This window comes from Marmota monax, unplaced genomic scaffold (genome assembly GCF_021218885.2).
Source record: "Marmota monax isolate L192 unplaced genomic scaffold, Marmota_monax_Labrador192_F-V1.1 WCK01_AAM20220418_F8-fsc00047, whole genome shotgun sequence".
Lineage (NCBI taxonomy): Eukaryota > Metazoa > Chordata > Mammalia > Rodentia > Sciuridae > Marmota > Marmota monax.
The window spans coordinates 6580437-6593001 of NW_026692072.1; the positions used below are offsets into that span (position 1 = coordinate 6580437).

At 38.9% G+C, this 12565-nt stretch overlaps 1 protein-coding gene across 10 annotated transcripts in view; it reads right to left on the minus strand.

Moving 5' to 3' along the window:
* Lrrc4c (leucine rich repeat containing 4C) overlaps positions 1–12565 on the minus strand; it is a 1168074-nt gene that overhangs the window by 164996 nt on the left and 990513 nt on the right. The gene's annotated exons all lie outside the window — the stretch shown is intronic.

The window sequence follows — 12565 nt, forward strand, 5'->3', positions numbered from 1 at the left end:
GTTCTAAGTAGATTACAGATTTCAGCTCATGATATTGTCCAACCATGTAAGGTAGATAGCATTCCATATCATTTAAGAGAAATTGGGGTTGAAGTTAAATAAAAGCACCCAGCTAGGCAGTGAAGAAGGCAAGATTGTAGCCCTGATTAATTCACTTCAGGGACTGTGGGTGTTAACAAATACTTATAATGGATAGAAATAATTTGCTCCCAGTCTGTATTCCCCTGTAAATCATGATAGATCTCAAAAGTGCATTTTCACATTTCTAATGCTTTGTATATTTTTGAGTGGATAAATGTCTAAGATTATGATATTAGGAAATGGAATGGCCTACATATTTTCTCTCTTATCCAATATTCTTTCTACTGCAGTATACAAAATGTTAGAAAGATGAGATACTTTTTACAATCATTGAAATACAAAAAAAAAAGAGAAAGAGAAAATGAGACCAAAAGAGATGATTTCATCAGAGAAGTATATGACTTGTGAATCAGTTAGCAATTGATTCTCGATAAAGCAGGCCATGACTTAGTAGCTGAAAACAACAATCTTTTATTTCTCATGAGTCTGAAGGGCAGAGACTGGTTAAGTGGCTCTTCTCATCTTGGCAGGCTCAGTGTTTGATGATCTAGAATGGTCTTGGCTAGGGTCACTGGGCCAACCAGTACAATCCATGACTCACTCTCCCCTTTCATCAGTTTGGCCCAAGCATAATTCCTGTCACTGGCAAAATTCCAAGAGAGCCAGCAGAAAAGGGGATGAGTGTTTTTTCAAACTTCAGTGTGAATTGGATCAGTTGATTTCCCACTGGACAAAGCATATCACTTGGTTAAGCCCACTGTTAAGGATTGGGACATGGCATCCCACCCTCAATGAAAGGTCCCTGCAAAGTTATATAACACAAGAAAGCGAAGAACCAGGGTGGTCATCACAATCAACCACATCCTCTATCCCTGACAAAGAGCATATTTCTTTAATGATTACTGGGTTTTACTGGCAAGAAAATTTTCCATGTTTGGCACAATTTAAACAAATTACTTATTCCAACAGATGAATCATAACTTTCCCTTATGTGCAAGGTCTGATGGAAGACCTAACTACTCAGTTGTCCCAACTTTCTTGATGACATTCGTTGCTGCTGTTATAGGAGTGGTTCACACATCTACCTGTTGTTTTGTGTTATTTTGCAGAGACCAGTTACAACTTCCTATGCATACTCTTTGCCTTTAGTGTTTCTTCTTACTCATTCTATATCCTCTCTAATACCCGCTAACTTGGGAAAGAGAAGAGCAGATGAGAAAGTCTAAGGGAATAAATGATAAAGAAAAAATCCATTCCATAAATAACAATAAACTACAACACCGGGGAAACTATTTGCAATGTATATTTAAAAAAGACCAAACAGATTCATACTCTAAATACATGAATAGTTTTTATAAATAGCTAAGATGAATGGAGAAAACCAGGACTAGTCAATTTGAAGAATAAATCCCTACTTTAACACTTATTAGTACCTGCATTGCTTAGCACAGTGCCTGGCATTTGGGCCTCTTAGTGAATTTTGATTTGATGAACTGTCTTACTTGGTTGGGGGAGTTTCAATTGATAGATAGTAGTTATGCTAATTCAAGAAATGATATTATATGATCCAAATTTTATCAGAAGTAAGTGTAAAGAGCAGGACCTGAGGGACAGAGGAGGCAGTCCAAGAGGACTTTATGAAAGGAATAGCTAATGTGATCAAAGCTTCATAAATGGGAACATAAAATGGGTGGATACAGAATTGCCCATTTTGCAATCAGAGGACAAAGAACAGGATACGTGCATTATTAAAAACAACAGGAGGGAAAAAAGTCATTGCCCAAAGATGAGCAGAGTTCAAGTTTAACTAACTTACATATTCAGCTAAGGGAGAAGTGATCAATTATTTGGTGCCACACAGAAATCCAGACAGTCCATATTTTGAAAGTAGTTTTAAAATATTCTTTCTAGGAAAATGTAGACAACAAAAGAAGTCTGGAGAGGAAGGCATTAGCAAAGCAGGTTTTTCTACAGAGGGGTCCTTCTCTTTCAGACCATACTAGGCAGGTTGGCAAACTCTAGGACTGACTAAATAAAAGATGAGAGTAACCAAGATATGCCAATTTAACAACTGATTCTGAATTGATTTAGACCTGATTACATTATAGCAATCCTTTTTTCTATCGTGACCATGGCCCTTGTAAAATACCATCTCCTTTATCAAATGTTTCTAAGGCGTGTGGTATTTGTGGATTGATTCTAGATGGTGGTATTTTTGTATCATCTAACTTGGAAATCTTTGCACTGGGAAGAAAATTGTCTGTAAAGGTATCTTTAAAACTCCACCAGGAATTAGTAGATGGTGTGAATCCAGTTGTGTAATTTGAGAAGATAGCTGCATTTATCCAGCTAAATCAGCACTTGATACTAAACAACCCCTTAAAAATGTTACTTTATTTCAACTTTAGCCACACAACACAGATTCAAGCAATGGTCACCTTGTTTCTCAACCACTTAACTATTGTGTTTTCTGGAAACCAAGTGCATGGACTTAAAATTCAGTTCTCTTCATTAACACATTAGCACATAATTCGGATAACATCAAGTAATCTGAATTTTTAAATGTGCAGGTTGCTAATATGCACAAATTTTTCAAGGGAAGAAAATGACTGCCCAAGAGATGCTGCAGACTTGTGAAAAAACAATCTCTCCTATTTACAATGAAAAAGAAAACACTGTTACCATCACATGAATGAAATATTACACCAAGTAAATAAGCATAGTTTATATAAAGAAATGTGGGTTTTCAAAATGGGAGTGGACTTGGAATGGGAATTCTTTGACTCACTACACTGATCTTTTAAATCCATCAAAAAATGTGTTAATTTTATACGTTCAATCAGAGTTAAAATAAATATCCTGGTAGAAGGTAAGGAACATGAGGCATGTACCAGACTTGTGGTTTCATTGCACAGAATAAACAGTGAGTGACTGTTAAGTGATTGAATGCTTCACACTGTAATAAAACCTTCAGCTGATATTCTTCCTGAAAAGGATTTTTAATGAACTTTTTAGAATTTTTATGGGAATTCACATTTTCATTGGGATAACAATTATGCCCAGTTAAAATTTAATTTTCTGCTTTAATTAATCCTTGCAAATGATTCCATGTATTTTTGTGACCGTTCTTATGGAGTTTTAGGTTCGATGTCAAAAAGGCCATAGAGATTTCTTAATTCTTCAGTCCTTGATATTGTTTCTTTTATTTCTACGTTTAAAGGTTGGCAAAATTGAAGGTTGGGGAAGATGGCCGCTGCGTACGGGGGTTGCTGAAGTGCTGAGCGTGGTGCTCAAAGCAGCGGCTTTAATAGAGATTTCGCACAGTCTGTTAAAGCTCCTTTCACCGTTAATCTGTAGTGGACCACTTTGCCAAGGAGCAGGAAGAACAAAGAAATCGAAAAAGAGACGCTTGGCTGCTCAGAGGCGCGGGCGCTTTGCTCCCATCTGCTTCCTCTTTCGCTTCGCTCCGGGCGGAGAAGCTGAATGTGTAATCAGCAGTGGATTGTAAGTACCCGAGGCAAAGAAAGCTCAGTGCGCCCCGCCTTTTTTTTTTTTTTTTTTTTGAATATTTTTTATACAGGGAGAGTTTGTGGATTGGGATTACTGGCGGGGCTGTGGTTTCTGTGCCGAAAATCCACTCCGCGGGAGCCGCCATTTGCTTTCTGCTTGCTGTCTTGATGGCTCTGTATACACTGTCCGGCAGCCTCACCTAGAGGTTGGAGCTGGGCTGCGTGCCGAGCCCTGTCCTCCGAAGGCTGGACTGCAGCCTCGAGCGTCTCTGTGGCCTGTTCGCCGCTGCACCTTCGGGCAGAGCCTGCTCTGGGGTCGTTCTGCACCCCCCTGCCAGGGGACCCGTGCTCCGGAGGAGGGGGACGGAGAGCCGCGGCGGCAGCCGCTTGGGCCCCTGGGGCCTGGCACCGGGCTGAAGAGCTGCGGAGGCCAGGGCGGCTCTGCTACGGTCGCAGACAAGCGTGGACGCTCGTCAGCGCGGCCCAGAGTTTCATTTCTAGAAATCTGGACTGGAAACAGAAGCAGCAGTTTGTATAATCCCAAGAACTTGCTTATACCAGGAAGCTGTAAGGGCAACATGAATATTACTGAGGAGATGTAACATGGTGGCAGGCGCAGAGAGATCAAGTCTCTGACATCTTCAACTGCGCGGGCATAGGGAGCCGTAAACTGTCTAAATGCTGTTTGCTCAGGATCACTAGGCAATGCTGAGCTGACGTGGATCTGGGGTGTACAGGCTAGACCCCTCAGAACACACACACAGAGCCTGAATCGGAGGCAATTAAGCTCCGGTTCGCCTGCTTCGTGTGACTCAGCACTAACGATCCCGCTGAAATAATTGGCCGGCCCTTAGGAACTTACAGAGGTAAAAGCCAACCGAGCCTTCATAGGCAGTGGCCACAGGACTGAAACGGGGATTGGGAGAGACAGTCAGGACCCACCCGTTGCATTGGTCATCCGGCAAAGGGAACAAACGGTCACTATTTGCATGGGATATCACCATGGCAGAGAAATGGCGTCACGGGCAGAGGAGATAACTGCATTGAAACCAGCGCGACAGGTGTGTAATCCCCTAGCCATCTCTCTCCACACAGCGGGGAAACCTTAAGGGCCACTCCCAGCTCTCCTGTGAACGCAATAACCAGACCGAGGGAATCAGGAGTGGCGCGGGACTCGCGGCGCGGAACTCCCGGCTACCGCTCCCACCAGTGCTGACAACTGAGGTCTCTTGCACCAGCTACCGGGGGCGTGGCTACAGGAGGGCAAGCAAATTCGCTGGGGGATCTCAGCCCCAAGCTCTACAAACTTAGGGTCTGAGGGAGGCAAACAGGGAGAGTGAGCCCAGGTGTTCATGAAAACAGGGCTCCCAGGAGCAGCAGACCTGGCGTGTAGCCAGTATTGTGGTGAGCGCCACAGGTGAGCACGGCCTGGCTTGAGGAAACACAAGACAAGGCCCTAGACACTCAGGATTGGAGACCCGCCCAGTCTAGGAGAAAGAGCTGCTGCACAGTGAATGGTTCCCACCTATTGAGAGGAGAAGCTTGTACCAGTGGGCACAGCTCCACCTACTGGAAGAGAAGTTAATAGAACTCTAGGACTGCATTTATTATTATTATTATTATCATTTTTTTTTCTTTTCTTTTTCTTTTTTTTTCTTCTTTTTCTTTCATTTTCAATTTTTATTTGTTGTTGTTCTTTAATTTTTTTTTCAATGTTTCTATTTTTTTATTTTTTTTTAAATTTTATTATTATTATTTTTTTTAATTTTAATTTTCATTTTTTATTATCACTATTATTTTTGTTAAATTTTTTTTCTCGTCTTTTCTTTCTTTCTTTATTATCTAATCTTTGTTATTCTTGTTTCTTTTGTCTTTTCATTTCTTGTCAATCTTCTTATTCCCCCTTCCTTGAATTCTACCTGCCTACTCTCATTCTCTTTAGTGACTTCTTCCCTTCCCTTCTAATATCTTTCCTCTCAAGCATCAAATAAATCTATAAGAGTAAACAGTAACTCAGCAGTCAAACAGAACAAGAAGTAACATGAGCAGCATAAAAAAGCAAGGAAGAAAAGGAGTACAAACAATGAAGGACAGCCTAAATATTCAGGAGGACCTAGAGTCAGCAGAAAAATGGTCATATAAAGAACTCAAGGAATACCTTAGACAGATGGAATGGAACCTTAAAGAAGATACGAGACAGCAAATCCAAACAGTGAAAGAACACTTTGAAAATGAATTACATAGACAGATAAAAGAAGAAGTTAAGCATCTTTATCAGGAGATTGAGATTATAAAAAAAAAACCAAACAATAATTCTAGAAATGAAGGAAACGATAAACCAAATTAAAAACTCAATTGAGAGTATCACTAACAGAGTGGAGCAAGTAGAAGCCAGAACATCAGATAATGAAGACAAAATATATCATCTTGAAAAGAGCCTAGCCAACTCAGAAAGGCTGGTTAAAAACCACGAGAAAAACATCCAAGAGATATGGGATAACATAAAGAAACCAAACTTACGAGTCATCGGGATAGAAGAAGGTACAGAGATTCAAACCAAGGGAATGAGTAACCTGCTGAAAGAAATAATTACAGAAAACTTTCCAGAAATAAAAAAGGAAACGGATATACAAATTGTAGATGCATACAGGACACCGAGCACACAAAATCACAGTAGACCAACGCCAAGACACATTGTTATGAAGATATCCAATATACAGAACAAAGAGAAAATACTAAAAGCTACAAGAGAAAGGAGGCAGATTACATTCAGGGGTAAACCAATAAGGTTAACAACGGATTTTTCATCACAGATGCTGAAAGCGAGAAGATCCTGGAACAACGTATTTCAAACACTGAAAGACAATGGATGCCAACCAAGAATTCTGTATCCAGCAAAATTAAGCTTCAGGTATGATAACGAAATAAAAATCTTTCATGATAAACAAAAGCTAAAAGAATTTGCAGCCAGAAAACCAGCATTGCAAAGCATCTTGAGCAAAACACTACACGAGGAAGAAATGAAAAACAATAACCAAAACCATCAGTGGGAAGTGCCTCTATAAAGACAGAGGGCAGGGGGAAAGCTAACCATGGAGAAACAAACTAAATTAAAAAAAAAAAAAAGAAGAAGATAAATAATCAAACATGGCTGGAAGTACAAACCATATATCAAATGTAACTCTAAACATTAATGGCTTAAACTCTCCAATAAAGCGACATAGGCTGGTAACATGGATTAAAAAAACAAATCCAACAATATGCTGCCTCCAGGAGACACATCTGATTGGAAAAGACATACACAGGCTGAAGGTGAAAGGTTGGGAAAAAATATACCATGCACACGGTCCTCGTAAGCAAGCAGGGGTGGCCATCCTCATATCGAATAAAATTGACTTCAAGACTAAATTAATCAAAAGGGATAAGGAAGGACATTATATACTGTTAAAAGGAACCATTCACCAACAAGACATAACAATTATCAATATTTATGCACCAAATAATGGTGCTGCGACGTTCATAAAACAAATTCTCCTCAAGTTCAAAAATCAAATAGACCACAACACAATAATTATGGGTGACTTCAACACACCTCTCTCACAATTGGACAGATCCTCCAAACAAAAGCTGAATAAAGAAACTATAGAACTCAATATCACAATCAACAACCTAGACTTAACTGACATATATAGAATATATCAACCATCATCAAGTGGATATACTTTTTTCTCAGCAGCACATGGATCCTCCTCAAAAATAGACCATATATTATGCCATAGGGCAACCCTCAGTAAATATACAGGGGTGGAGATAATACCATGCATTTTATCTGATCATAATGGAATGAAACTGGAAATCAATGATAAAAGACGGAAGGAAAAATCCTACATCACATGGAAAATGAACAATATGTTACTGAATGATCAATGGGTTACAGAAGACATAAAGGAAGAAATCAAAAAATTCTTAGAGATAAATGAAAATACAGACACAACATATCGGAATCTATGGGACACAATGAAAGCAGTTTTAAGAGGGAAATTCATCGCTTGGAGGTCATTCCTCAAAGAAAGGAAAAACCAACAAATAAATGAGCTCACACTTCATCTCAAAGCCCTAGAAAAGGAAGAGCAAAACAACAGCAAATATAGCAGAAGGCAAGAAATAATTAAAATCAGAGCGGAAATCAATGAAATTGAAACAAAAGAAACTATTGAAAAAATTAACAAAACTAAAAGTTGGTTCTTTGAAAAAATAAATAAGATCGACAGACCCTTAGCCATGCTAACGAAGAGAAGAAGAGAGAGAACTCAAATCACTAACATACGGGATGAAAAAGGCAATATCACAACAGACACTACAGAAATACAGAAGACAATTAGAAATTATTTTGAAAACCTATATTCCAATAAAATAGAAGATAGTGAAGACATTGATAAATTCCTTAAGTCATATGATTTGCCCAGACTGAGTCAGGAGGATACTCACAACTTAAACAGACCAATAACAATAGATGAAATAGAAGAAGCAATCAAAAGACTTCCAACCAAGAAAAGCCCAGGACCGGATGGGTATACAGCGGAGTTTTACAAAACCTTTAAGGAAGAATTAATACCAATACTTTTCAAGTTATTTCAGGAAATAGAAAAAGAAGGAGCTCTGCCAAATTCATTCTATGAGGCCAACATCACCCTGATTCCGAAACCAGACAAAGACACCTCAAAGAAAGAAAACTACAGACCAATATCTCTGATGAACGTAGATGCAAAAATCCTCAATAAAATTCTGGCGAATCGGATACAAAGGCACATCGAAAAAATTGTGCACCATGATCAAGTAGGATTCATCCCTGGGATGCAAGGATGGTTCAATATACGGAAATCAATAAATGTTATTCACCACATCAATAGACTTAAAAATAAGAACCATATGATCATCTCAATAGACGCAGAAAAAGCATTCGACAAAGTACAGCATCCCTTTATGTTCAAAACATTAGAAAAACTAGGGATAACAGGAACTTACCTCGACATTGTAAAAGCTATCTATGCTAAGCCTCAGGCTAGCATCATTCTCAATGGAGAAAAATTGAAGGCATTCCCCCTAAAATCTGGAACAAGACAGGGATGCCCTCTATCACCACTTCTATTCAATATAGTTCTCGAAACACTGGCCAGAGCAATTAGACAGACGAAAGAAATTAAAGGCATAAAAATAGGAAAGGAAGAACTTAAATTATCACTATTTGCAGATGACATAATTCTATACCTAGAAGACCCAAAAGGGTCTACAAAAAAACTACTAGAACTAATAAATGAATTCAGCAAAGTGGCAGGATATAAAATCAACACGCATAAATCACAGGCATTTCTGTATATCAGCGACAAAACTTCTGAAACGGAAATGAGGAAAAACACTCCATTCACAATATCCTCAAAAAAAATAAAATACTTGGGAATCAACCTAACAAAAGAGGTGAAAGATTTATATAATGAAAACTACAAAACCCTAAAAAGAGAAGTAGAAGAAGATCTTAGAAGATGGAAAAATATACCCTGTTCATGGATAGGAAGAACTAACATCATCAAAATGGCGATATTACCAAAATTTCTCTATAGGTTTAATGCAATGCCAATCAAAATCCCAATGGCATTTCTTATAGAAATGGATAAAGCAATCATGAAATTCATATGGAAAAATAAAAGACCCAGAATAGCAAAAGCAATTCTAAGCAGGAAGTGTGAATCAGGCGGTATAGCGATACCAGACTTAAAACTATATTACAGAGCAATAGTAACAAAAACAGCATGGTACTGGTACCAAAACAGGAGGGTGGACCAATGGTACAGAATAGAGGACACAGAGACTAATCCACAAAGCTACAACTATCTTATATTTGATAAAGGAGCTAAAAGCATGCAATGGAGGGAGGATAGCATCTTCAACAAATGGTGCTGGGAAAACTGGAAATCCATATGCAACAAAATGAAACTGAATCCCCTCCTCTCGCCATGCACAAAAGTTAACTCAAAGTGGATCAAGGAGCTAGATATCAAATCAGAGACTCTGCGTCTGATAGAAGAAAAAGTTGGCTCCGATCTACATATTGTAGGGTCGGGCTCCAAATTCCTTAATAGGACACCCATAGCACAAAAGTTGATAACAAAAATCAACAAATGGGACTTACTTAAACTGAAAAGTTTTCTCTCAGCAAGAGAAACAATAAAAGAGGTAAATAGGGAGCCTACATCATGGGAACAAATTTTTACTCCTCACACTTCAGATAGAGCCCTAATATCCAGAGTATACAAAGAACTCAAAAAATTAAACAATAAGAAAACAAATAACCCAATCAACAAATGGGCCAAAGACCTGAACAGACACTTCTCAGAGGAGGACATACAATCAATCAACAAGTACATGAAAAAATGCTCACCATCTCTAGCAGTCAGAGAAATGCAAATCAAAACCACCCTAAGATACCATCTCACTCCAGTAAGATTGGCAGCCATTATGAAGTCAAACAACAACAAGTGCTGGAGAGGATGTGGGGAAAAGGGTACTCTTGTACATTGCTGGTGGGACTGCAAACTGGTGCGGCCAATCTGGAAAACAGTATGGAGACTCCTGGGAAAGCTGGGAATGGAACCACCATTTGACCCAGCTATTGCCCTTCTTGGACTTTTCCCTGAAGACCTTAAAAGAGCGTACTACAGGGATACTGCTACATCGATGTTCATAGCAGCACAATTCACAATTGCTAGACTGTGGAACCAACCCAGATGCCCTTCAATAGATGAATGGATAAAAAAAAATGTGGCATTTATACACCATGGAGTATTACGCAGCACTAAAAAATGACAAAATCATAGAATTTGCAGGGAAATGGATGGCACTAGAGCAGATTATGCTTAGTGAAGCTAGCCAATCCCTAAAAAACAAATACCAAATGTCTTCTTTGATATAATAAGAGCAACTAAGAACAGAGCAGGGAGGAAGAGCAGGAAGAAAAGATTAACATTAAACAGATACATGAGGTGGGATGGAAAGGGAGAGAAAAGGGAAATTGCATGGTAATGGAGGGAGACCCTCATTGTTTTACAAAATTACATATAAGAGGTTGTGAGGGGAATGGGAAAATAAACAAGGAGAGATATGAATTACAGTGGATGGGGTAGAGAGAGAAGATGGGAGGGGAGGGAGGGGGGATGGTAGAGGATAGGAAAGGTAGCAGAATACAACAGTTACTAATAGGGCATTATGTAAAAATGTGGATGTGTAACCGATGTGATTCTGCAATCTGTATTTGGGGTAAAATTGGGAGTTCATAACCAACTTGAATCTAATGTATGAAATATGATATGTCAAGAGCTTTATAATGTTTTGAACAACCAATAAAAAAATTAAAAAAAAATAAAAATAAAAAAATAAACATTGAGCCACATCCCCAGCCCTTTTTATTTTTTGAGATAGGGCTTCACTAAGTTGCTGAGGCTGACTTTGAACTTGCAATCTTCCTGCCTCAGCCTCCCCAGCTGCTGGGATTGCAGGCATGTGACACCACACCCAGACAAAATATACATCTTTCACTATGGAGTTCTCACTATGTATTTTTCCGGGCCTCTGATGATTGTCACTCAGAAGACCACAATCTTGACTTTCCATTGTGTCAAAGAGATGAAGACCTCTCTGCTAAGCAATATCAAGTTCCTATAAAAGCGAAACTCTCTCTTCTGGAATATTTAAACTGCCTTCTCAATCTCATGAGTGTCATAGCTGATCCTTGTAACAATTTCAAGGATTACATAGTCTTCACTGAAAGGAGACATTTGCACATGAAGTTTCTGGAAGTGAACTGGAAGCACAAATGTTTCCACAGCTTACCAGAGCCTTTTCACACTGGAGCTATGCATTATGTTGGCGTCTCTCATTTTGTTTTTGACACTCATGAAGTCCTTCCCAGTTGTTAATTGCCTTGCTGATGACTGGTTTGTCCATAAAGCACAATTTCTGACTCAACTCTGCTACTTATATGTCATTGTGCACACCTCAAAGCCCAAGCATTTTTTTGCATGAACACTGGCTGATGCAGTGAACAACTCTGGCTCTGGCTTCAGTGGAGTAGATAAGAATCAAAAGTTCTAATGGGATCTACTTTCTATACCTGAACATCTGGAGAACTGAGACAGCCATAAGTTTCAAAATGTACTTAAAGAATTGAAATATTCAAACAGTGTCTTGGCTAAAGTACATATGTTATGAGTAGGTTCCATGGTACCCTTCGATGCTCACCTTTATTCTACCTGTGGCATGGTGTCTATCCTTTATTCTACTTTACATTTTTTTTCTACCTTAATTTTATCTGTGCACTATACTTGTACATAGTGGTGGAATTTGTTGCTACATATTCATTCATGCACACAATATAACAATACAATTTGGCCAGTATTGCTCCCCAGCATTTCCCACTTCACTCCCCACTTCCCACCCCTTGGTCCCTTTCCTCTACTGAACACCCTTTGATTTTCATGAGATCCACCCCCACCTTTCTTTTCCTTTTTCCTCTCTAGCTTCCACATGTGACAGAAAACATTCATTCCTTGACCTTCTGAGTTTGACTTATTTCATTAACCTCATGGTCTCTTGTTCTATTCATTTTCCTGCAAATTACAAGTCTTGCTTTATAAAAATATTCCCTGAAGTAAAAAAAAATCATGTAAACACTGCCTCTAAGTCTTATAATTTCACTTTTCTTTATGGCTGAATAAAACTCTATGTGTGTGTGTGTGTGTGTGTGTGTATCTCACACTTTCTTTATCCATGTGTTCATGGACAGCTGGGCTGGTTCATAGTTTGTGTATTGTGAATTGTGCTGCTATAAAGATGGGTATTGCCTGTATCACTGTGGATACTACTTTACCCTCTTAACTGGCATCTTTATCTTAGTAGCAGCTAGGGGGTAAGAAACAACTACA